The sequence below is a fragment of the Anolis sagrei genome, chromosome 2 (genome assembly GCF_037176765.1).
Source record: "Anolis sagrei isolate rAnoSag1 chromosome 2, rAnoSag1.mat, whole genome shotgun sequence".
Lineage (NCBI taxonomy): Eukaryota > Metazoa > Chordata > Lepidosauria > Squamata > Dactyloidae > Anolis > Anolis sagrei.
In genome coordinates this window covers 172442453-172466448 of record NC_090022.1, presented here as the reverse complement: position 1 = coordinate 172466448, position 23996 = coordinate 172442453, and the positions used below count along the sequence as shown (strand labels likewise).

At 43.4% G+C, this 23996-nt stretch overlaps 1 long non-coding RNA gene across 1 annotated transcript; it reads right to left on the bottom strand.

Moving 5' to 3' along the window:
• Window positions 1-1693: 1693 nt before the first annotated feature.
• LOC137096420 (uncharacterized) lies at window positions 1694-23002 on the bottom strand. Its single transcript, XR_010909459.1, has 3 exons — window positions 22798-23002; window positions 14357-14470; window positions 1694-1924 (listed from the first exon to the last, which is right to left on the bottom strand). It is a non-coding gene; the product is annotated as an uncharacterized lncRNA (long non-coding RNA).
• Between the last annotated feature and the right edge of the window lie 994 nt (window positions 23003-23996).

The window sequence follows — 23996 nt, the reverse complement described above, 5'->3', positions numbered from 1 at the left end:
TGCACAATGGAGGACCTTCTTATAGTAACACCAGAGGCACTCCAAGTGGCCAGTTACTGGTCAAAGGACATTTAATCAACTACCAAGCTTGCAAACTTTGTGTTTTGTTTGTTTGTTTGTTAAAAATGCAATACAACTGTTTGGTTTGCTCGTGATATGATAAATAAATAAATAGCCCTGGTCTTCTCTTACTCAACTGCCGAGTATGCCTGCCCTGTTTGGCATAAGTCTGCCCATGCAAAGCAGGTGAACGTAGCATTGAACGAAACATGCAGAATAATAACAGGATGTCTTAAACCTACACCTGTTGATAAACTCTACAAGCTAGCTGGCATGCCCCCCCCCCCCCCCGGATGTGCAATGGGAAGTTGCTGCTAAATTATAGAGAAATAAGGTTGAACACTGTGAAAGCCACCCACTACATGGCTATCAGCCTCCTCCCAGCAGACTCAAATCAAGGAAAAGCTTTATGAGAACTACCACTTCTCTTGGCGTCCCTCCAACAACAGCAAGGGTATCCCTCTGGGCAGCTAGACAAGGAATTCCTAACTGGATGTCCCCCCACGAGGATCTTCCTGCAGGGGCAAACCAAGAATGCGCAACTTGGAAGTCCCTGAACAGACTCAGAAGCAGAGTGGGCAGATCAAAAGACAACCTGGCAAAATGGCACTACCTGAAAGAATCCCTCACTTTGTGTGACTATGGAGCAGTACAGACAACTCCGCATCTGTATGCTTGCCTGTTGTGCCCTGCCTCATGTACAGAGGAAGAATTATTGTGGAGGCTACAGACAATGCCGTTGCTGTTGCCCGTTTTTGGTCAAAAGATATTTAACCACCTGTTCGCCTTCTATTTTTATCAGTTTTATACTAATTTAAGCAATGCTTTTGATACTAAATAAAAATAAAATACAATAATAATATAAACTTTATTTATATCCCACCACCATCTCCCCAATGGGAACTCGGGGCGGCTGACATGAGGCCAGGCCCAAACCACAAATTACAATAAAATAAGATACAAGTTATAATAAAATAAACAACATCGCAGTAAAACACAGAACATATGATTACAATAAGCAAAATACAAAAAAAGAGAGAAGCCTCCCACAAGGGTGGTGAAACATCAAAACACCTGGACGTCTCCTAGGTAATGTCCTTGCAGATGGCCAATTCTCTCACACCTTATGGTGTTGATCAGCCACTCACGTTGAAACACGAGCTAAAGGTTCTTGCAACCCTGCCAACTGTTGCTGCAACCAAGAACCTCATCACACTAGAGCATGGATCCACTTTAAATCCAATCTCCAATTCCAAACTACAATTCTGGGACTTGCAGTTTAGGAAGGGGTCTTTAAATTGCTCGGCCAGGCAGGTCCTGGACCTCTCTAAACTACAAACCCCAGAATTCTGTGGGGTTTGCTCCTAACATGACAAAAAAATTGCTTAAAGAATGTGATTGCAATGAGACGACAGGCTGGCGTGATGAAGTCCTCTGTTTCACGATGGGGCTAGCCCTGCTCCCATCTTAATTGACTCTGCCTTTAGATTTGCTTTCTCACTCTTATTTTTAGGTTTTGACTCCAAAGCCCAAATGTCAACCTTCAGAGTCTTGATCCTCCCCTTTCCCCATCAATACTAATTCTTCTGTATGCTTCTAGCTATGACTTCTGCCCCCACGTACTCACCATCTCCGGCCACCTCTTGAATCTGAGAAGCCGTAGATTTGCAGCTCTTCTTGCTGGTGGTGGTGCAGACAGAGGTGGTGGATCCAATGCGCTGGGTCTTTGAGCTACGTGGTTGCTGCTGCCTTACTGAAGGCTGGGCAACCCCACAGCCATTGGTGTAGTAAGCATGGTGGAGGGGGATCTTCCCCTGCTGGAAAGGTGAGGATGTGTCACTGGTGATAGTTGGAGGAGTGAGCTCTGCAAAAAAAAGCAAAAGATTTTGAAACCTGGAAGGAGAGGAATGGAACTCGAGTTCAGTAAAGTGAAGTTGTCATGAATGGTTTTGAAGCATAGGTTCTTTTATTGCAATTTCCAGTGTGAGAAGGTATATCCAGTGTGAGAACGTATGACTAGTCCAGTGTGGGCTAGGCAAAACTACGGTGAGGTGGATCTGTAATTGGTTAAATGGATGAACCCAGAGGGTGCTCACTAATACTTCCTCTTCATCCTGGAAAGAAGTGACAAACGGAGTGCCGCAGGGTCCCGTCCTGAGCCCGGTCCTGTTCAACATCTTTATTAATGACTTAGATGAAGGGCTAGAAGGCATGATCATCAAGTTTGCAGACGACACCAAATTGGGAGAGATAGCCAATACTCCAGAAAACAGGAGCAGGATTCAAAACAATCTTGACAGATTAAAGACATGGGCCAAAACTAACAAAATGAAGTTCAACAGTGACAAATGCAAGATACTCCACTTTGGCAGGAAAAACGAAATGCAAAGATATCGAATGGGGGACAATGCCTGGCTCGAGAGCAGTACGTGTGAAATAAATCTTGGAGTCCTCGTGGACAACAAGTTAAACATGAGACAACAATGTGATGTGGCGGCAAAAAAAGCCAGTGGGATTTTGGCCTGCATCAGTAGGAGCATAGTGTCTAGATCTAAGGAAGTAATGCTACCCCTCTATTCTGCTCTGGTTAGACCACACCAGGAATATTGTGTCCAATTCTGGGCACCACAATTGAAGAGAGATATTGACAAGCTGGAATGTGTCCAGAGGAGGGCGACTAAAATGATCAAGGGTCTGGAGAACAAGCCCTATGAGGAGCGGCTTAAGGAGCTGGGCATGTTTAGCCTGAAGAAGAGAAGGCTGAGAGGAGATATGATAGCCATGTATAAATATGTGAGAGGAAGCCACAGGGAGGAGGGAGCAAGCTTGTTTTCTGCTTCTTTGGAGACTAGGACGCAGAACAATGGCTTCAAACTACAAGAGAGGAGATTCCATTTGAACATGAGGAAGAACTTCCTGGCTGTGAGAGCCATTCAGCAGTGGAACTCTCTGCTCTGGAGTGTGGTGGAGGCTCCTTCTTTGGAAGCCTTTAAATAGGGGCTGGATGGCCATCGGTCAGGGGTGATTTGAATGCAATATTCCTGCTTCTTGGCAGGGGGTTGGACTGGATGGCCCATGAGGTCTCTTCCAACTCTTTGGTTCTATGATTCTATCAGATTACAGAAAACATTTAGACAAAGGACATACAGACATATAGATTCTATGCTACTACATTGGATTGACAATTACATTGGTCAACAAACAAACAAAGGGGAATTACATTTTCACTCAACATTCACACACATGTACATGCATTCATCCACATGCATCCAAAATATTACCATATCCCTATCTCCCTCCTTGGAGAAGCACCTCTGAGGCCAGACTCTGCTTTCCTGCAGCTTGCCAATGCATAGTTCCATAACACCAAAACTTCAAAACGCCAAAATCCCAAAACTTCTTCCCTAAGAACAATGCCAAGGACCAGATCCCTGTTTTCCATGCAGCAGAACCTGACTCCCTGCACAAAGTCTAAGACTCCAAAAGCACACTTCTTCCTCTTCCCTTGAGAAAGAAGCCCCAAAGTGTCCAGAATTATCCTTTCCCATAGCATATCTGACTCTCTGAATACACCATCTCTCTCCTTCCCATGAAGTAGAGCATAGTGGGTGGAACAGACTCCTCAGTCTGCCACACTTTGAGCATTATTAGATTGAGTCTTTTATAGGAATACTAGCCATGCCCTGCCACGCGTTGCTGTGGCCCAGTCTAGTGATTCCTATGTTATCCTCTATTACAGTGTTTCTCAACCTGGGGGTCAGGATCCCGAGGGGGGGGGGGGTCATGGGGAGGTGTCAGAAGGGTTACTAAACACAACAGTATTTTCTGTTGGTCATGGGGGTTCTGTATGTGAAGTCTGGCCCAATTGCATCATTGCTGGGGTTCAAAATCCTCTTTGAATGCAGGTGAACTATAAATCCCAGTAACGACAACTCCCAAATGTCAAGGTCTATTTCCCCCCAACTCCATCTGTGTTTATATTTTAGCATATGGAGCATTCTTGCCAAGTTTGGTCTAGATCTTTCATTGTTTGAGTCCACAGTGCTCTCCAGATGTAGGTGAACTACAACTCCAAAACTCAAGGTTAATGCCCACCAAACCCTTTCAGTATTTTCTATTGGTCATGGGAGTTCTATGTACCAAGTTTTGTTTAATTCCATTGTTGGTGGATTTCAGAATGCTCTTTGATTATAGGTGAACTATAAACCCCAGCAACTACAACTCCCAAATGACAAAATCATAATTTTTTGAGTGATGGTCACTCCTTGTGTTGTGAGATGTTTTGTTGCCAAATTTGGTGTGATTTTGTTCATTGGTTCTTTTGTTTTTAAGGTACTTATTATGCACAGAGCATTTTTATATAGATTCTGCTGATGTAGTCCCAAAGTTGTAAATTAATGATAGATGTCTTCAATTCTGGATGCATCTCAGTTTCCTGGCCAGATGTTGACTCTTCTTGATTGGTGTTGACAAACACAAGGCTTTGTTGACTTCCTTCTTAACATAAGGAATGTTGCAAAAATGTCCTTAACTTGAAAGAACCACTGTCACAGTTCTTATCAATTCTCATTAGCAGGTTTTGATCACAGTTCCAGCAAGCAGGTAGTTGGTCACTGCAGGCCTTAATATTATACTGGTGCTTCCAAAATTATTAACTCCAGCTACACGTCCTTTCATTCTTCCATTCATTCCCACACACCATATTAAATTCATATTTATCAAATCTGCACATTGAATTTCTTATTACAAAGTGATTCCTGCCAGCAGAAGATTTCTGACATTATGAAAGATCAGTAAGTTGTTATAGATGGATAGATACGTGCATGGATGAGGAAAAGTGGAGGGAGGAAAAGGACAGGCAATATCTCTAAGGCTTAGTAACTTTTGAGTAATGTTAAGTAAGCCAAGATTATGGCAACAAGAATGATTGACAACTGGGAAATAGAGGGAGAAAATGTGGAGGCCGTGACAGACTTTGTATTTCTAGGCGCAAAGATTACTGCAGATGCAGACTGTAGCCAGGAAATCAGAAGACGCTTACTTCTTGGGAGGAGAGCAATGTCCAGTCTCGATAAAATAGTAAAGAGTAGAGACATCAGACTGGCAACAAAGATCCGCCTAGTCAAAGCCATGGTATTCCCTGTAGTCACCTACGGATGTGAGAGCTGGACCTTCGGGAAGGCTGAGCGAAGGAAGATAGATGCTTTTGAACTGTGGTGTTGGAGGAAAGTGCTGAGAGTGCCTTGGACTGCGAAAAGATCCAACCAGTCTATCCTCCAGGAAATAAAGCCTGACTGCTCATTGGAGGGAAGGATACTAGAGACAAAGTGGAAGTACTTTGGCCACATCATGAGGAGACAGGAAAGCTTAGAGAAGACAATTATGCTGGGGAAAGTGGAAGGTAAAAGGAAGAGGGGCCGACCAAGGGCTAGATGGATGGATGGCATCCTTGAAGTGACTGGACTGACCTTGAAGGAGCTGGGGGTGGTGACAGCCGACAGGGAGCTCTGGCGTGGGCTGGTCCATGAGGTCATGAAGAGTCGGAGACGACTGAACGAATGAACAACAACAACAACAAGTAAGCATCACAATCATGTAAGTAATGCCAGTATGTCATAAAAGCTCAACTACTTTGGGCTAAAATAAACCTTTTGCTAATGTGGTGATTGATGGTAGTGAGGATTTTTGTCAGTACTCTTTGTATATATGTGCATTTATATGTAACTTAACATCCTTCCACACAGCCATATAATTCATAATATCAAGGCAGAAAATCTCACAATATCTGCTTTGAACTGGTTTATCTGATTCCACACTGCCATATATTGACATTTGGTAACAAATGTTTTTATATTGTTTAATTAATGGCATATGTATTTTATGTATTTTAATGGTTTGATGGTTTGTTTAATGGTTATTGTATTAATTGTTCATGTAACGGCATCGAATTGCTGCCTATGTAAGCCGTCCCGAGTCCCCCTTTCGGGGTAGAGAAAAGACGGGATATAAATACCAGAAATACATGAAATAAATAAATAAAGGTACCTACGTTAAACCTTGCACTAAATCTAAACTTTTATCTCCCTACAGGGAGGTTAGATTTTTTTTTTAAAAAGATGTAATGTATTAATTCATCTTTTGCTTATCATGTAATGTGTAGAGAATTTACAGAACTCTCTTGAGCCTTGGGTGGTTGTTGATGTTTCCAGCTTACAGCTACACTAAGGCAACTATCACAGAGTTTTTGGGGCTGAGAGAACATGTCTTGTCCAAAATCACCACTGGGTTTTCATGGCTAAAAAGGGACACACCATGCTGACTCTCTGAGCCTTTGGTAGGCATTGTTATAACATATGCTTTGAGTCTTGGATGGGCAGCCTTAAAGCACATATTATAATCAATGGTACGAGTGAAGAGGAGGCATGAGCACATCATCCCCTGGGTACATGTCTTACGTGAGATGTTTGTAGGTGTACAACTTCTTTGTATAAGGTTTGATCAATATTCAGTCTCTTGTAAATAAATAATTGACCCACATAAGGGATTACAGACCATTATAATAACCTAATAAACCCCAAATCTCTATTAACAACCTTGCCTATTCACTTCCACATGTTGCTAATGCACTCCTTTGCTGCCACTTCTCTGTTTTAGATTATCCTTTTCAGTTTTCTCTGCTAGTTGGATGCCCAGGCATGTATCTCTGGCTTTCAGAGAAACAGATTTGCACAGTTGCTCATGCTCTGGTATTTGAAAAAAGGGACTATATTCTGACTAACTCTCATTTCTCTTTTTTCATACCACTGCTTCATTTGCCATTACCATTCCACATGCAGACATCTCCCCATCAAGAGCTTTCCATGCCCTGCTAATGTGCCCACCATTGAGTATAAATAATAATAATAATAATAATAATAATAATAATACTTTATTTATACCCCGCTACCATCTCCTCAAGGGGATTCGGGGTGGCTTACATGAGGCCACGCCGATCAATACAATATACACAATATAACACAGTGGTTCCCAACCTGGGGTCCCCAGATGTTTTTGGCCTACAGCTCCCAGAAATCCCAGCCAGTTTACCAGCTGTTAGGCTTTCTGGGAGTTGAAGACCAAAAACATCTGGGGACCCCAAGTTGAGAACCACTGATATAACACAAAAACACAACAGAAAATAATAAAATAAAATAACCTAAAGTACAAAACCAATGTATATAAGTGACACAACAATATAAAACCAAAACATTACGACATTAAAAATTCTATTTATTGTTGATGACAATGTCGTCTGTGTGCATTCAGAAGAAGACCTACAAGCCACTCTAAACACCTTCGCAGAAGCATACGAGAAGCTCGGCCTGTCATTGAACATCGGGAAAACCAAAGTGCTGTTCCAGCAGTCACCAGCCAACCCCTCTCCAATGCCAGAGATACAGCTTAATGGTGTAAATGTTGACCATTTCCGCTACCTTGGCAGCCACCTCTCCACCAAAGTCAACATTGATACCAAAATACAACACTGCCTGAGCTTTGCGAGTGCAGCATTTTTTCACAATGAAGTAGAGAGTGTTTGAGGACCGGGACATCCGTAGGGATACCAAGGTGATTGCTTATAAAACTATTGTCCTCCTAACCCTGCTATATGCCTGCGAGACGTGGACTATCTACAGACGTCACATGCAACTCCTAGAATGATTCCGTCAGTGTTGCCTCCGAAAAATCCTGTAAATCTCTTGGGAAGACAGGTGGACAAATGTCAGCGTGCTGGAAGAAGCAAAGACCACCAGCATTGAAGCGATGGTTCTCCGCCATCAACTCCGCTGGACCAGCCATGTTGTCCGGATTCCCGACCACTGTCTCCCAAAGCAGTTGATCTACTGAGTCTACTCCAAACTCAAGAATGGAAAACGGACTGTTGGTGGGCAGGAAAAGAGATTGAAAGATGGGCTCAAAGCCAATCTTAAAAACTCTGGCATAGAAACTGAGAACTGGGAAGCCCTGGCTCTTGAGCGCTCCAGCTGGAGGTCAGCTGTGACCAGCAGTGCTGTAGAATTTGAAGAGGCATGAATGGAGAGCTCAAGAGAGAAACTTGTCAAGAGGAAGGCACATCAAGCCAACCCCGACCAGGACCACCTTTTATCTGGAAACCAATGCCCTCACTGTGGGAGAAGATGCAGATCAAGAATAGGGCTCCACTGTCACCTACAGATCCACCGCCAATACACCGATCTTGGAAGACAATCCTACTCAAACTACGAGGGAACACCTAAGTTAGAAATGCTTAGAAACAGAAGTGCTTGGGAATCCCCCCCCTCCCCCGGATGTTGGGATATTTCCATATACATTGTGGATACTGGGTTTCTGTGACCTTTTCGGGCTGTATGGCCATGTTCCAGTAGCATTCTCTCCTGACGTTTTGCCTGCATCTGTGGCTGGCATCTCAAGAATAGGGCTCCACGGTCACCTATGTGCCCACCGCCAGTACAGCGATCTTGGGAGACAATCCTACTCGGACAACGAGGGATCGCCTAAGTAAGTAGCTTATTCACTAAACTGATGCACTTCTCTCTTTTACAAGCAAGTGAGGGCTACTCAACTTGTTTTAAGGGCTACTCAACTTGTTTTTAAAGCCTCTGGGAAGCATGATTGGCTTCCAAAGTGAATGTGCATGCCCCCTGCAGACCTTGTTTCAATTGTCTTTTTGAAAAGGTGAGGTTTGCCACCATGGCAGGGAATTCAACAGCAGTGGCATAAGGAGGGTAATTACCCACTGGGTTCTGGGGGTTGTGCCCCTTCCCTCATGCTCCAAATTGCTTCTATACATACTTTCCTGGGCACAAAGTGAGACTGAATTCAATTAAGTAGAAATGCACAGGGTTGGCCTGCATGCCCGCTGTGCTTGTTTTCAAAGCACTGGAACAGTCTTCACAGCAAGTAATGACTGAGCTGTACTACAGCTCCGTTTCCCCAATTAGGAGACTAATCTAATTTGGCCAACATATGATTATCATTTATTTGGTACCATATTAAGACTTTTTTCTCTCTCTTCCTGGGCATTTGATTGGCATAAACACCCAAAGGCACCTTGTTTCTGTCTGACCTTGGCAGCTAAGGAGGTCCAGGTTGGCTTGTACTTGAAATGGAGACTGTCGATGGTTATAAAGTGATTTAGCTCTTATACAGGGTTAGTCAAAATGCATAGGCCAATAAGCCATTCAACTGAATGGCTTATTGGCCTATGCATTTTGACTAACCCTGTATTTTGAAAAATGGACATCTCCACAATCTTTTGGAGCTGTTATGATTTTTGGAAAACCATGACCAGTTAGAGTTATAACCTTTAGGGAAAATGACATTCATGCAAGGCAATTAGGTTTCTTTGAACTGTTAGGGACAAAGATATGCCATTGCATATCTACATAAATAAAAATGTAATGTTAGTTTGTGGGTTTAACATAACTCAAAAACCACTGGGCGAATTGACACCAAATTTGGACACAAGACACCTACTAACCCATGGAGTGACCATCACTAAAAAAACCTGATTTTGTCACTTGGGAGCTGTAGTTGCTGGGATTTATAGTTCACCTACAATCAAAGAGCAAGCTGAACTCCACCAATGATGGAATTGAATCAACGTGACACACAGGACTCCCATGACCAACAGAAAACACTAGAAGGGTTTGGTGAGCATCGACCTTGAGTTTGGGAGTTGTAGTTCACCTACATCCAGAGAGCATCTATCTATCTATGGCTGGATGGCTCTTTGTCATGACGGCTTTGATGACATTTTCTTGTCCTGGTGAAGGGAGTTGGACTGGATGGCATTAAGTATAGGGGTTCTGTGTGGGAAGTTTGTCCCAATTCTGTTATTGGTGGGGTTCAGAATGCTCTTTGATTGTAGGTGAACTACAAATCCCAGTAACTACAACTCCCAAATGTCAAGGTCTATTTCCCCCAAACTCCATCTGTGTTCATATTTGGGCATATGGAATATTCGTGCCAAGTTTGGTCCAGATTCATCATTGTTTGAGTCCACAGTGCTCTCTGGATGTAGGTGAACTACAACTCCCAAACTCAAGGTCAATGCCCACCAAATGCTTCTAGTATTTTCTGTTTGTCATGGGATTCCTGTGTGCCATGTTTGGTTCAATTCCATCATTGGTGGAGTTCAGAATGCTCTTTGATTGTAGGTGAACTATAAATCCCACCAAATGACAAAATATTTTTTTGAGTGAAGAACATTCATTGGCCTGATAGGGGTACTGTGTACAAACTTTAAATGAATAATGCAAAGCTATGATTTGTAGCCTTCATATACAATGTAATAAAATAACATTTTAATAAAATGAATTGAATGACATTGGAATGTATTTTACCCATTTAATTAATTTTAATTATGGTTTCAGGCTTCGTTATAGCTGCTGTGTTCCTGTCTCATCAAACAAATCATCACAGTTTTATATAATTTACCCCAGATTAGCATTTAGTGGTAAGTCTAATAGTTTGAGGAATTAGAAAATAATTATACAGACTCGGTTATTTTCCTTGTGAGGTGAAACTCGGCCATTGTCAAATACCTGTGGGCTAAGCAAAATACTCTTTCTGAGAACTGAATGTAATTACTGACAATACAGTGATTGTGGCCTCAGTATATATGCCTCTGTCACAATGTGTCATACCATGGAGATACCATGTTTTCACATGAAATGGTGCTTCCCATGAACCAACAATCAAGCATGGACCTTTTGGGAAAATGCAGGACCAACCCAAGGCATTTTGCTGCCTGAAGTGCTCAGCCCTTTTGCAAAAGCCAACTGGAATCTTTTTTCAACTTATTTTCACTGTTGATAATGATGAGACAGCAATACAAATTTCGGCGCGGCCCCTGCAACTAAGGAAGCCATATCTATGGTTTCATTTACCCACACTGGTGGGGAAAAAGGTCTTTCAAGGAATTTGGTTGACTCTCCTAGAAATTTTATGGTATTTTCCTCTAGAAGTTAGCATAGAGTTGTGCTGGAGGACCTAGTAAATTCCTAGGAAGGCTATTTCTGAAGAAATCATTAGGTAGAGGTAGGTAGGAGGAGCCCCTGGTGGCGCAGTGGATTAAAGCACTGAGCTGCTGAGCTTGTTGATCGAAAGGTCACAAGTTCGATTCCGGGGAGCGGTGTGAGCTTCCGCTGTCAGCCCTAGCTTCTGCCAACCTAGCAGTTCGCAAACATGCAAATGTGAGTAGATCAATAGGTACCGCTCCGGTGGGAAGGTAACAGCGCTCCATGCAGTCATGCCGGCCACATGACCTTGGAGGTGTCTACGGACAACGCTGGCTCTTCGGCTTAGAAATGGAGATGAGCACCACACCCCAGAGTCAGACATGACTGGACTTAATGTCAGGGGACTACCTACCTACCTGGAAATTTTATGGTATTTTCCTCTAGAAGTTAGCATAGAGTTGTGCTGGAGGACCTAGTAAATTCCTAGGAAGGCTATTTCCGAAGAAATCATTTGTTGTTGTTGTTGTTCATTCGTTCAGTCGTCTCCGACTCTTCGTGACCTCATGGACCAGCCCACGCCAGAGCTCCCTGGTGCCGTCACCACCCCCAGCTCCTTCAAGGTCAGGCCAGTCACTTCAAGGATGCCATCCATCCATCTTGCCCTTGGTCGGCCCCTCTTCCTTTTTCCTTCCACTTTCCCCAGCATCATTGTCTTCTCTAGGCTTTCCTTTCTCCTCATGATGTGGCCAAAGTACTTCAACTTTGTCTCTAGTATCCTTCCCTCCAATGAGCAGCCGGGCTTTATTTCCTGGAGGATGGACTGGTTGGATCTTCTCGCAGTCCAAGGCACTCTCAGCACTTTCCTCCAACACCACAGCTCAAAAGCATCTATCTTCCTTCGCTCAGCCTTCCCTAAGGTCCAGCTCTCACATCCGTAGGTGACTACAGGGAATACCATGGCTTTGACTAGGCGGATCTTTGTTGCCAGTGTGATGTCTCTACTCGTTACTATTTTATCGAGATTGGACATTGCTCTACTCCCAAGAAGTAAGCGCCTTCTGATTTCCTGGCCACAGTCTGCATCTGCAGTAATCTTTGCACCTAGAAATACAAAGTCTGTCACGGCCTCCACGACCTCCCTCTATTTTCCAGTTGTCAATTATTCTTGTTGCCATAATCTTGGTTTTTTTGATGTTTAGCTGCAACCTGGCTTTTGCGCTTTCTTCTTTCACCTTGATTAGAAGGCTGCTCAGCTCCTCCTCCCAATAAAACTATGGTATGCTGAGGTTGAAACTCATATAATTCTAAACATTAGGAAGAACTTTATTATTTTAAGAACTATTTGACATTGGAATCAGTTGCCTTGGACTTGTAGGGTAGTGGACATTTTTAAAAAATTTGGAAGCCTTTAAACCAGGGGTCCTCAAACTAAGGCCCGAGGGCCGGATACGGCCCTCCAAAGTCATTTACTCGGCCCTCACTCAGGGTCAACCTAAGTCTGAAATGACTTGAAAGTACACAACAACAACAACAATCCTATCTCATCAGTCAAAAGCAGGCCCACACTTCCCACTGAAATACTAATAAGTTTATATTTGTTTAAATTGTTCTTCATTTTAATTATTGTATTGTTTTAAAGTGTTTTTTGCACTCTAAATAAGATATGTGCAGTGTGCATAGGAATTCATTCATGATTTTTCCAAATTATAATCCGGCCCTCCAACAGTTTGAGGGACTGTGACCTGACCCTCTGTTGAAAAAGTTTGAGGACCCCTGTTTTACACAGATTAGATAGGAATCTCTCAGGAGTGCTTTACTTGTGTATTTCTACCTGGCCGAGGTTGAACTATATGGTTCTTGTGGTACCTTCCAACTCTTTGATTCTACTAAGGCTAGGCAAGATAGGACACACAGGTTTCTCTCCTTTAATTTTACTACTGCTTTTTATCACGTTCTTTTAAGGAGGACTGCTTCAGTCTACCTAATAGTATTATTATTATTTATTATTATTATTAACTTTATTTGTACCCCACTAGCATCTCCCGAGGAGGAGAGCAATGTCCAGTCTCGATAAAATAGTAAAGAGTAGAGACATCACACTGGCAACATAGATCTGCCTAGTCAAAGCCATGGTATTCCCTGTAGTAACTTACGGATGTGAGAGCTGGACCTTAGGGAAGGCTGAGCGAAGGAAGATCGATGCTTTTGAGCTGTGGTGTTGGAGGAAAGTTCTGAGAGTGCCTTGGACCACCAGAAGATCCAACCAGTCCATCCTCCAGGAAATAAAGCCCGACTGCTCACTGGAGGGAGGGATACTAGAGACAAAGTTGAAGTACTTTGGCCACATCATGAGGAGACAGCAAAGCCTAGAGAAGACAATGATGCTGGGGAAAGTGGAAGGTAAAAGGGCCGACCAAGGGCAAGATGGATGGATGGCATCCTTGAAGTGACTGGACTGACCTTGAAGGAGCTGGGGGTGGTGACGGCCGACAAGGAGCTCTGGCGTGGGCTGGTCCATGAGGTCACAAAGAGTCGGAGACGACTGAACGAATGAACAACAACAGCATCTCCCGAAGGACTCAATGCAGCTTACATAGGCCAAGGCCTCAAAACACAACACAACAATACAAACCTAAAGCAAATGAAAAACAGTTAAGACAATATTAACAACAAGCAATAAACAATACATCAAGACACTATAAAAACTGGGCTGGGCCAGAGTAATGGGTACAAGATTAAAAGTGCTGATGTGACAGGAGGTATGTAAGGATTATGGGGTAAATGCAGTGTGCAGTGTGCAATCTTAGTTCTAATAAAGTGCTTCTGGGAGTTGTTATTGGAGATTTCCTATTCTGGGAAGGCACATCGGAACAGCCAGGTCTTCAAGTTCTTTCTAAAGACTGCCAGTGTAGGGGCCTGACTAAGATCTTTTGGGAGGGTGTTCCAGAGTCGGGGGGCCACCACAGAAAAGGCCCTGTCCCGTGTCCCCACCAAGCGCGCCTGCGACGCAGGCGGAATCACAAGCAGGGCCTCTCCGGATGAACGAAGTGAACGCGTGGGTTCATAGACGGAGATGCGGTCACGCAGGTAGCATGGTCCCAAACCGTTTAGGGCAGTATGACTGACACATTGAGAATATAGTAGCTATGCACTTGAGGAGTTCCGGTTAAATGGAACTTGCAGAAGGAGAGAGAAAAAGAGCGCGCTCTAATGCCTGAAAACCATCCATTTATCTTCAATCCAACAGACTTACAACAAGGCGTCATGGAAGAGCTGTGCATTGTCAAGTGCCTCACCTGTTTTTGGAGTGACTTTTGCAGAGGGCACTGTGTCCGTTTTGGATATTGTTTTTGTTCCTTCAGTCCTGTTGGATCCATCAGAGTGGATGGCTGACATCTGGATACTGGAACCTGGATAGAAGAGAATATGGAGAGTTTTCAAAGTGACACAAACAAGCATACTCAGAGCTTTCCAAACTTTTCATGTTGGTGGCATACTTTTTAGAAATGCGTCCTTTTGCAACATGATAATTCAGTTTTAGAAGTAATCTTGAATTTAAATCAACCTCTTATAACTGGGTTGTTGTAAGTGTTTTGGGCAGTATGGCCATGTTCTAGAGAAGTGGTTCTCAACCTGTGGGTCCCCAGATGTTTTGGCCTTCAACTCCCAGAAATCCTAACAGCTGGTAAACTAGTTGGAATTTCTGGGAGTTGTAGGCCAAAACACCTGGGGACCCACAGGTTGAGAACCACTGTTCTAGAAGAATTCTCTCCTGACATTTTGCCTGCACCTAATCATAATCATCAGCATCATCATCATCATTTTTATTTATACCCCGCCACCATCTCCCCAAAGGGGACTCGGAGCGGCTTACATGAGACCAAGCCCAATGATATATTATAGCAACATAAAATATAAACAACAAAATAATCTATATAAATAAAAATGTAATGTTCGTTTGTGGGATTAACAGAACTCAAAAACCACTGGACAAATTGACACCAAATTTGGACAGCGTACACCTAACAACCCAATGTATGTGCCTCACTAAAAAAAATGATTTTGTCATTTGGGAGATGTAGTTGCAGAGATTTATAGTTAACCTACAATCAAAGAGGATTCTGAACCCCACCAACGATGGAATTGAACCAAACTTGGCACACAGTTCTCCCATGAAAATACTGGAAGGGTTTGGTGGGCAGTGTCCTTTGGTTTTGGAGTTGTAGTTCACCAACATCCAGAGATCACTGTGGACTCAAACAATGATGGATCTGGACCAAACTCTACAAGAATACTCAATATGCCCAAATGTGAACACTGGTGGAGTTTGGGGAAAATAGAATCTTGTCATTTGGGAGTTGTAGTTGCTGGGATTTATAGTTCACCTACAATCACAGAGCATTCTGAACCCCACCAACGATAGAATTGGGCCAAACCTCCCACACAGAACCCCCATGTGGGCCACAGCAATGCGTGGCAGGGGGATGGCTAGTATCACAATAAAATAAATAAACCAATCAAGTAAAATAAACAGTACAAAATAACATAATGGAAAATAAAACACAGTGGGCAGGCCAAATGCACAACATAAAATGATAAAACACTGGATGAGATAGCAATGAAAAGGTACATTTGTGGGGGAGTAGCTCATTGGGGACTAAACAGTGGAATTAGACTTTCAATAAGGTGGGGGGAAGAGCAATATGAGGGAAACAGTGTAGGTGAAACAACAGGACTGGAATATATGGTCACTCTCCAAAGACATCGGGAAAAGCCAAGCCTTTAGAGCTTTCTTAAAGGCTGCTAGGGTGGGGGCTTGGCTAATCCCACCAGGTAGTGAGTTCCATAGCCGGGGGGCCACAGCGGAGAAGGCTCTCTCCCTCATTCCCACAAGTCATGCCTGTGATAGAGGAAGAGATGAGAGGAGGGTCTCCCCTGAGGATCGGAGGAAACATGCAGGTTTGTGGAAGGAGATGCAGCCACGAAGGTAGGTGGGTCCTAAAACATTTAGGGCTTTATAGGTGATAACCTGCACCTTGAATTGGGACCGGAAAATGAACGGCAGCCAATGGAGCTCCTTAAACAACCTCTGAGGATGCTTGCCATAGATGCAGGCGAAACATCAGGAGATAATGCTTCTAGACCAGCGGTCCTCAAACTTTTTAAATAGAGGGCCAGGTCACAGTCTGTCAAATTGTTGGAGGGCCGGATTATAATTTGAAAGAAACATGAATGAATTCCTATGCACACTGCAAACAGAATCATAGAATCCTAGAGTTGGAAGAGACCTCCTGGGCTATCCAGTCCAACCCCATTCTGCCAAGAAGCAGGAATATTGCATTCAAATCACCCCTGATAGATGGCTATCCAAACTCTGTTTCAAAGCTTCTAAGAAAGGAGCCTCCACCACACTCCGGGGCAGAGAGTTCCACTGCTGAACGGCTCTCACAGTCAGGAAGTTCTTCCTCATGTTCAGATGGAATCTCCTCTCTTGTAGTTTGAAGCCATTGTTCTATTGTGTCCTAGTCTCCAGGGAAGCAGAAAACAAGCTTGCTCTCTCCTCCCTGTGGCTTCCTCTCACATATGTATATTTATTTATTTACTATTTATTTATTTACTATTCTTGTATACCGCTGTATCTCAAGCCCAAGGGCGACTCACAGCGGTATACAATGCTATCATGTCTCCTCTCAGCCTTCTCTTCTTCAGGCTAAACATGCCCAGCTCCTTAAGCCGCTCCTCATAGGGCTTGTTCTCCAGACCCTTGATCATTTTAGTCGCTCTCCTCTGGACACATTCCAGCTTAGAGTCAACGTCTCTCTTGAATTGTGGTACCCAGAATTGGACACAATATTCCAGGTGTGGTCTAACCAAAGCGGAATAGAGGGGTAGCATGACTTCCCTACATCTATATATCTTATTTGTACTGCAAAAAAACCCACTTTAAAACATTGCAATAATTAAAATCAACAATTTTAACAAATATAAACTTCTTAGTATTTCAGTGGGAAGTGTGGGCCTGCTTTTGGCTGATGAGATAGGATTGTTGTTGTTGTGTGCTTTAAAGTTGTTTCAGACTTAGGTTGATCCTGAGTGAGGGCAGGGTAAATGACCTTGGAGGGCCGCATCCGGCCCCCGGGCCTTAATTTGAGGACCCCATACAGCACGAACATGGCCATACAGCACGAAACACCTACAACAACCCAGGGATTCCAGCCATGAAAGCCTTTGGCAATCCAACCTCTTATAGGATTATTATACTTCCCCTCCCTCTATATACAGACACACACACACCACAGAGAAAGAGAGAGAGAGCAAGAGAGAGAGATGACCCTTGAAATCTAGCAACCCTGCTCTGCCTCATATTTGGGTTGACCCGAGTTCTATGGAACAGGCAGGGAGCTGAGCTGGAGCAGAGATGAAAGGCTCAGGGGGCTCGGAGAGGTGAGGCTGCTGCTGCGTTGCAGTTTCCTGAGCTTTGCCCATCCTCCTAACCAAACCCAGTTAGTTCAAAGGCCTGGGAGGGGGGAAGCAGGAAACAACAGGCCCATTAACCTCCCACCCCACTGGGGCTAGAATAACAGGAGAAGGCAAAACAGCAGGAACAAAAAACGTAGGAGCTGGGAGGGGAGCGGACCCCTTGGGGTTTGGTGCATAGTTTTAGGAGGCTAAATGGGCAGGGAAAATGCCCCCAGCTGGTTATGCCAGTTTGAAAAGCACGTGAGTTAAGTTTCACAATCTTGCTTTGATATATCCTTAACTGTCCCATTAAAAATAATAGGGCTGAGACATTTTGCGTTGACTAGACGTTAAATATTTTAACCAGGATTTGCAGACTTGGATTCTATTACTCCCAGATCCTCCAATATTTTGCTGATGAAAACCAGGACACTTGTTGGTCAGCAACACCAGACTGTGATCAAGATGGCAAAAAGGATGATAGCAAGGACTTCGAAGCTAGGAGAGGCTGCAGCAGTTGCTTTTGGAAGACCCTACCAGAAAGGGCAAGGCTCCAATGTCTCTCCTCCTCTTACTAAGTTGAGTGTAAACTTCTTTGTGTAAATGTGATTGTCCTGTATAACGCACAGGCACCTCCTAAAATATGAACGCGTATGCTCACCAACGGCGCTCCATGCGGTCATGCCGGCCACATGACCTTGGAGGTGTCTACGGACAACGCTGGCTCTTCGGCTTAGAAATGGAGATGAGCACCACACCCCAGAGTCAGACATGACTGGACTTAATGTCAAGGGACTATCTTTACCTTTACCTATGCTCACCAAAAATACGTGCTAGAAACAATATCATATGAAAGCTGACTGGCACAACCTGGGGATACAGTGAAGACATCTGCCCTTGCGCTGTGCTACTCTGCTGCTGAGTATGCATGCCCAGTGTGGAACACATCTCACCACACTAAAACAGTGGATGTGGCTCTTAATGAGACATGCCGCATTATCACGGGGTGTCTGCACCCTACACCACTGGAGAAATTACACTGCTTAGCTGGTATTGCACCACCTGACATCTGCCGGGAAGTAGCAGCCAACAGTGAAAGGACCAAGGCAGAGACATCTCCAGCTCATCCTCTGGGTATCAGCCAGCACGCCAATGACTTAAATCCAGAAATAGTTTTCTAAGATCTACAGAGACACTCGCTGGAACACCTCAGCAAGCGAGAGTCCAAAAGTGGCAGGCTTAAACCCAGAACCTCAACCAATGGCTGATACCAAATGAGAGACTCTCCCCTGGACACACAGAGGACTGGGCGACTTGGAAGGCACTGAACAGACTGCGTTCTAGCTCCACAAGATGCAGAGCCAACCTTCAGAAATGGGGCTACAAAGTGGAATCCTTGACATGCGAGTGTGGAGAAGAGCAACCACTGACCACCTGCTGCAATGCAACCTGAGCCCTGCCACATGCACAATGGAGGACCTTCTTGCAGCAACACCAGAAGCACTCCAAGTGGCCAGATACTGGTCAAAGGACATTTAACCAACTACCAAACTCACAAATGTTGTATTTTATCTGTTTGTTTGTTTGCTTTGTTCTGTTAGAAATATAATATAATTGACTGGTTAATCTGACATGACAAATAAATAAAAAATAACCAAAAATACGAACCCATCAAAAGGAAGAGGGGTATGGTTGTTGAAACAGCTGTATATTTAAATTTCTCCTTATTTTAATTGTTGAAATATATCCCACTGATTATTCCAATATCAGGGGAGATTAGAGCAGAGAAGGGGAGAGACACTTAGCATTTTAAAAGGTAGGAACTGGGAAACACTAGAACTAAGAGACTTAAAATGCTTCTTCAAATGAATGCCACTGCCACCATTCCAGCATTAATCAGGCAGAGGTGATATTGTGAGTTTGTTCTGTAACACACACGGTGCCACTATAGTTTCTTAGTGGCTGCTGTGAAGCTGACTTTAGAAATACTTTGACCACAAAGGTATGCACACTGAGGTTGGTATAAGTTAATAAAAGAACAAGAATGTTTATTGAACAAGCTTGAAATAATTCAGGTACAAATGCTTAATGGTTTCAGAAAATACCGGCATGAAAAACTTGTGGCTGTGTTAGAGTAAAATCTTGAACTGTTCTGGGTTACAAGTCTTCAAAGTTCCACTACAGAAAATTACTTCAGGAAATTAATCTCTGATAGTAACTCCCAAAACGGCCCCTTATACCCTGAACTAGACTTCCCAATATCACACTGGCAACAAAGATCCGCATAGTCAAAGCCATAGTATTCCCTGTAGTAACCTACGGATGTGAGAGCTGGACCTTAGGGAAGGCTGAGCGAAGGAAGATCGATGCTTTTGAGCTGTGGTATTGGAGGAAAGTTCTGAGAGTGCCTTGGACTGCGAGAAGATCCAACCAGTCCGTCCTCCAGGAAATAAAGCCCAACTGCTCACTGGAGGGAAAGATACTAGAGACAAAGTTGAAGTACTTTGGTCACATCATGAGGAGACAGGAAAGCCTAGAGAAGACAATTATGCTGGGGAAAGTGGAAGGCAAAAGGAAAAGGGGCCGACCAAGGGCAAGATGGATGGATGGCATCTTGAAGTGACTGGACTGACCTTGAGGGAGCTGGGGGTGGTAACGGCCGACAGGGAGCTCTGGCATGGGCTGGTCCATGAGGTCACGAAGAGTCGGAGACGACTGAACGAATGAACAACAAAAAGTCCCTTCTGCTGTGTTTTTCAGTGTTTTTTTTATGAGTGATGGTCACTCACTGGCTTGATAGGTGTCTTGTGTCATCGTTGGTGGGGTTCAGAGTGCTCTTTGATTGTAGCTGAACTATAAATCCCAGCAACTACAACTCCCAAATGACAAAATCATTTTTTTTAGTGAAGAACATACATTGGGTTGTTAGGTGTCTTGTGTCCAAATTTGGTGTCAATTCGTCCAGTGGGTTTTGAGTTCTGTTAATCCCACAAACCAACATTACATTTTTATTTTTATAGATGATGATGATTATTATTATTCTACTTTGCTGCAGGTTTGGTCTGGTGGTTACTTTAACTGTGGACTTTTGCATGTAAGTTAGATTTTTGTGTACATTTTCTTTATGTAATAGCTAAAATACATCAAAACAAAATAAATAATACAATACACTCATATATGCATATATACACGGGGGGCCCGGTGGCGCAGTGGGTTAAAGCACTGAGCTGCTGAGCTTGTTGATCAAAAGGTCGCAGGTTCGATTCCGGGGAGCAGCGTGAGCTTCCGCTGTCAGCCCTAGCTTCTTCCAACCTAGCAGTTCGAAAACATGCAAATGTGAGTAGATCAATAGACCGCTCTGGCGGGAAGGTAAGGGCGCTCCATGCAGTCATGCCGGCCACATGACCTTGGAGGTGTCTACGGACAACGCTGGCTCTTCGGCTTAGAAATGGAGATGAGCACCACACCCCAGAGTCAGACATGACTGGACTTAATGTCAGGGGACAACCTTTACCTTTTTATGCATATATACACACACAAAACACATATACACAGAAAGGGGGAAAGAAGGAAGGACGGAAGGAAGGAGAGAAAGAGGGAAAGATACACTCCTATCACTATTTCCTAACCTACCCTACATGCTAACTACTACAAACTATCAACTACAACCACCAACATTAAATACGAAAAATGAAAGATATTATATATTAAAAAGAAAGGGAAAAGATCAGTTTAGTATTGGCTCCCAACTTTTCTAGCTATGACACAAAAGACAATGTATCTTACATCCTCTGTTGTCATAAAATCGCTTACCTAATAATAATAATAATAATAATAATAATAATACTTTATTTATACCCCGCTACCACCTCCCCAAGGGACTCAGTGCGGCTTACATGAGAGCGAGCCACAATACATCAATACAAGCAATAACAACAACAATACAAGCAACTAAAATAAATCACATACACAGAGAGTGCTGATAAATCCGAACTACTAACCCTCAAACCCATGATTAAAGTATTTTCTCCTTTTCCTTGCATGAAAAACATTAATAGTTTGCATGTGAGTAAGATTTTAAGGCCATTGTATGATTTTCTCTTGGTCTGCCTTGTCCTTCCTGAGATACATTTCACCAGTATTCTTTGTGGTCACCAAATTTGGTTTCAAACCATATATATTGATGCCCCCTGGGCACAATGAAGCATTTGTGGCTCTGTACATATACCACATGAAGCAAGATTGTCCCATCTAAAGACAGTTATTCCACTGTACAGAAATCAAAGGTAAAAGTTTCACTCTCAGGTAAGGCATTTTAAACCTATATGCTTGAGATCTGCTTGAGATGGCAACTTCTGAACGTCATTCAAGTTGGGAAACTACACACAGCTACATGCAAGATCTATTCCATTTCCAAAATAATCTCTGTATCATGAATAATGTTATATGCATCTATATAAATAAAAATGTAATGTTCGTTTGTGGGATTAACAGAACTCAAAAACCACTGAACGAATTGACACCAAATTTGGTCACAAGACACCTAACAACCCAATGTATGTCCTTGACTCAAAAAATTGATTTTGCCATTTGGGAGTTGTAGTTTCTAGGATTTATAGTTCACCTACAATCAAAGAGCATTCTGAACCCCACCAATGATGAAATTGAACCAAACTTGACACACAGTTCTCCCATACCAAGAGAAAATACTGGAAGGGTTTGGTGGGCAGTGTCCTTTGGTTTTGGAGTTGTAGTTCACCTACATCCAGAGAGCACTGTGGACCCAAAACAATGATGGATCTGGACCAAACTCTACACGAATACTCAATATGCCCAAATGTGAACACTGGTGGAGTTTGAGGAAAATAGAATCTTGACATTTGGGAGTTGTCATTGCTGGGATTTATAGTTCACCTACAATCACAGAGCATTCTGAACCCCACCAACGATAGAATTGGGCCAAACCTCCCACACAGAAAACGCGTGGCAGGGGACGGCTAGTATGCATATAAAAGGAAATTAAAACCCCGAACTTCAGTGACATGCCTGTCAGCAGCTATGCTAAACGGAAGCGCTTCAAATACATGCACAATCCCAGGCTCATTTTTGCTTGCTGGAGACTTTTAAAAACAGCTGCAGAAAAAAGGGGGTAATTATAATTACAAAAAAAAAGAGTTAGAAATACATTTCAGTATGAACTAAGGATAATTTTTAAAAAATGTAATTACAGCTATGAAAGATCCAAGAGGAAATCTGCTCCAAAGAAGTCCTAATTTACCTGCAAGTGCAGCAATTCTGATTGCAGAGATGGGCCCTGGGTTCACTCTTCTGAGCTGGCCACGCTCTCTTGCTGTGAGCTTTGCAAACTTGCTGTTTAATGTGGGCTCTCCTCAGCCTCTCTTTTCATGCCCGGTCCATTCCAACTGGATTGATGTTCCAGTTCGTCTGTCGTCATTGCATCCTGATTGTAGCTCTGCCTGATCGCTGGGGAGGGAAACCAGTACTGTACTGTAAAGTAGCCACTCCCATCCCCCTGCCTGGATAGTGAACTGGGATGAGGTCCAGGGAGGGGGCGGGATAGGTTCAGTTTCAGAGAGCTGGCTTATCACTGTTAAATTCCATCGGACTGGAAGTACTCCACCCGAGATGCCACCCGGTGGCTCTCAGTGCCTGGCATTAGAAATACGGTAGCTGCCCAGTACAAAATGGGCAGCTATAGTCTGTTCCGTACCCCTGGCATCTCAACTAATTTGATCCATGAATACAAATTGACATTTGCACATTACTGCATATTGAGCAAAATTTATTATTTATTTTATTTACAGCTTTTATATTCCGCCCTTCTCACCCCGCAGGGGACTCAGGGCGGATTACAGTGTACACATATATGGCAAACATTCAATGCCAATTTTTGACGTACAAACATATACAGACATACACAGAGGCTATTTAACTTTTTCTGGCCGCCAGGGGAGCTATCGCTTTCATCATCCATCTGCGATGCTGATGAAGCACTTCCGCATTCCCCGCATGCTTCCCCACTGGAATGCTTTGCTGGAGTCTTCTTTATGGCCTCATAAATCAGTTAATTTAGCCTTTGCAACCCGAAAGACAGTTGCATCTGTCAAGTAGGAAAATAAAGTACCACCTTAAAGTGTGGGGAGGCTAAATTAACTGATTTATGAGGCCATAAAGAAGACTCCAGCAAAGCATTCCAGCGGGGAAGCATACGGGGAATGCGGAAGTGCTTCATCAGCGTCGCAGATGGACAATGAAAGCGACAGCTCCCTGGTGGCCAGAAAAAAGTTAAATATCCTCTGTGTATGTCTGTATATGTTTGTATGTCAAAAATTGGCATTGAATGTTTGCCATATATGTGTACACTGTAATCCGCCCTGAGTCCTCTGCGGGGTGAAAAGGTGGAATATAAAAGCTGTAAATAAATAAATAAAATACTGTGTTTTCCGATGGTCTTTG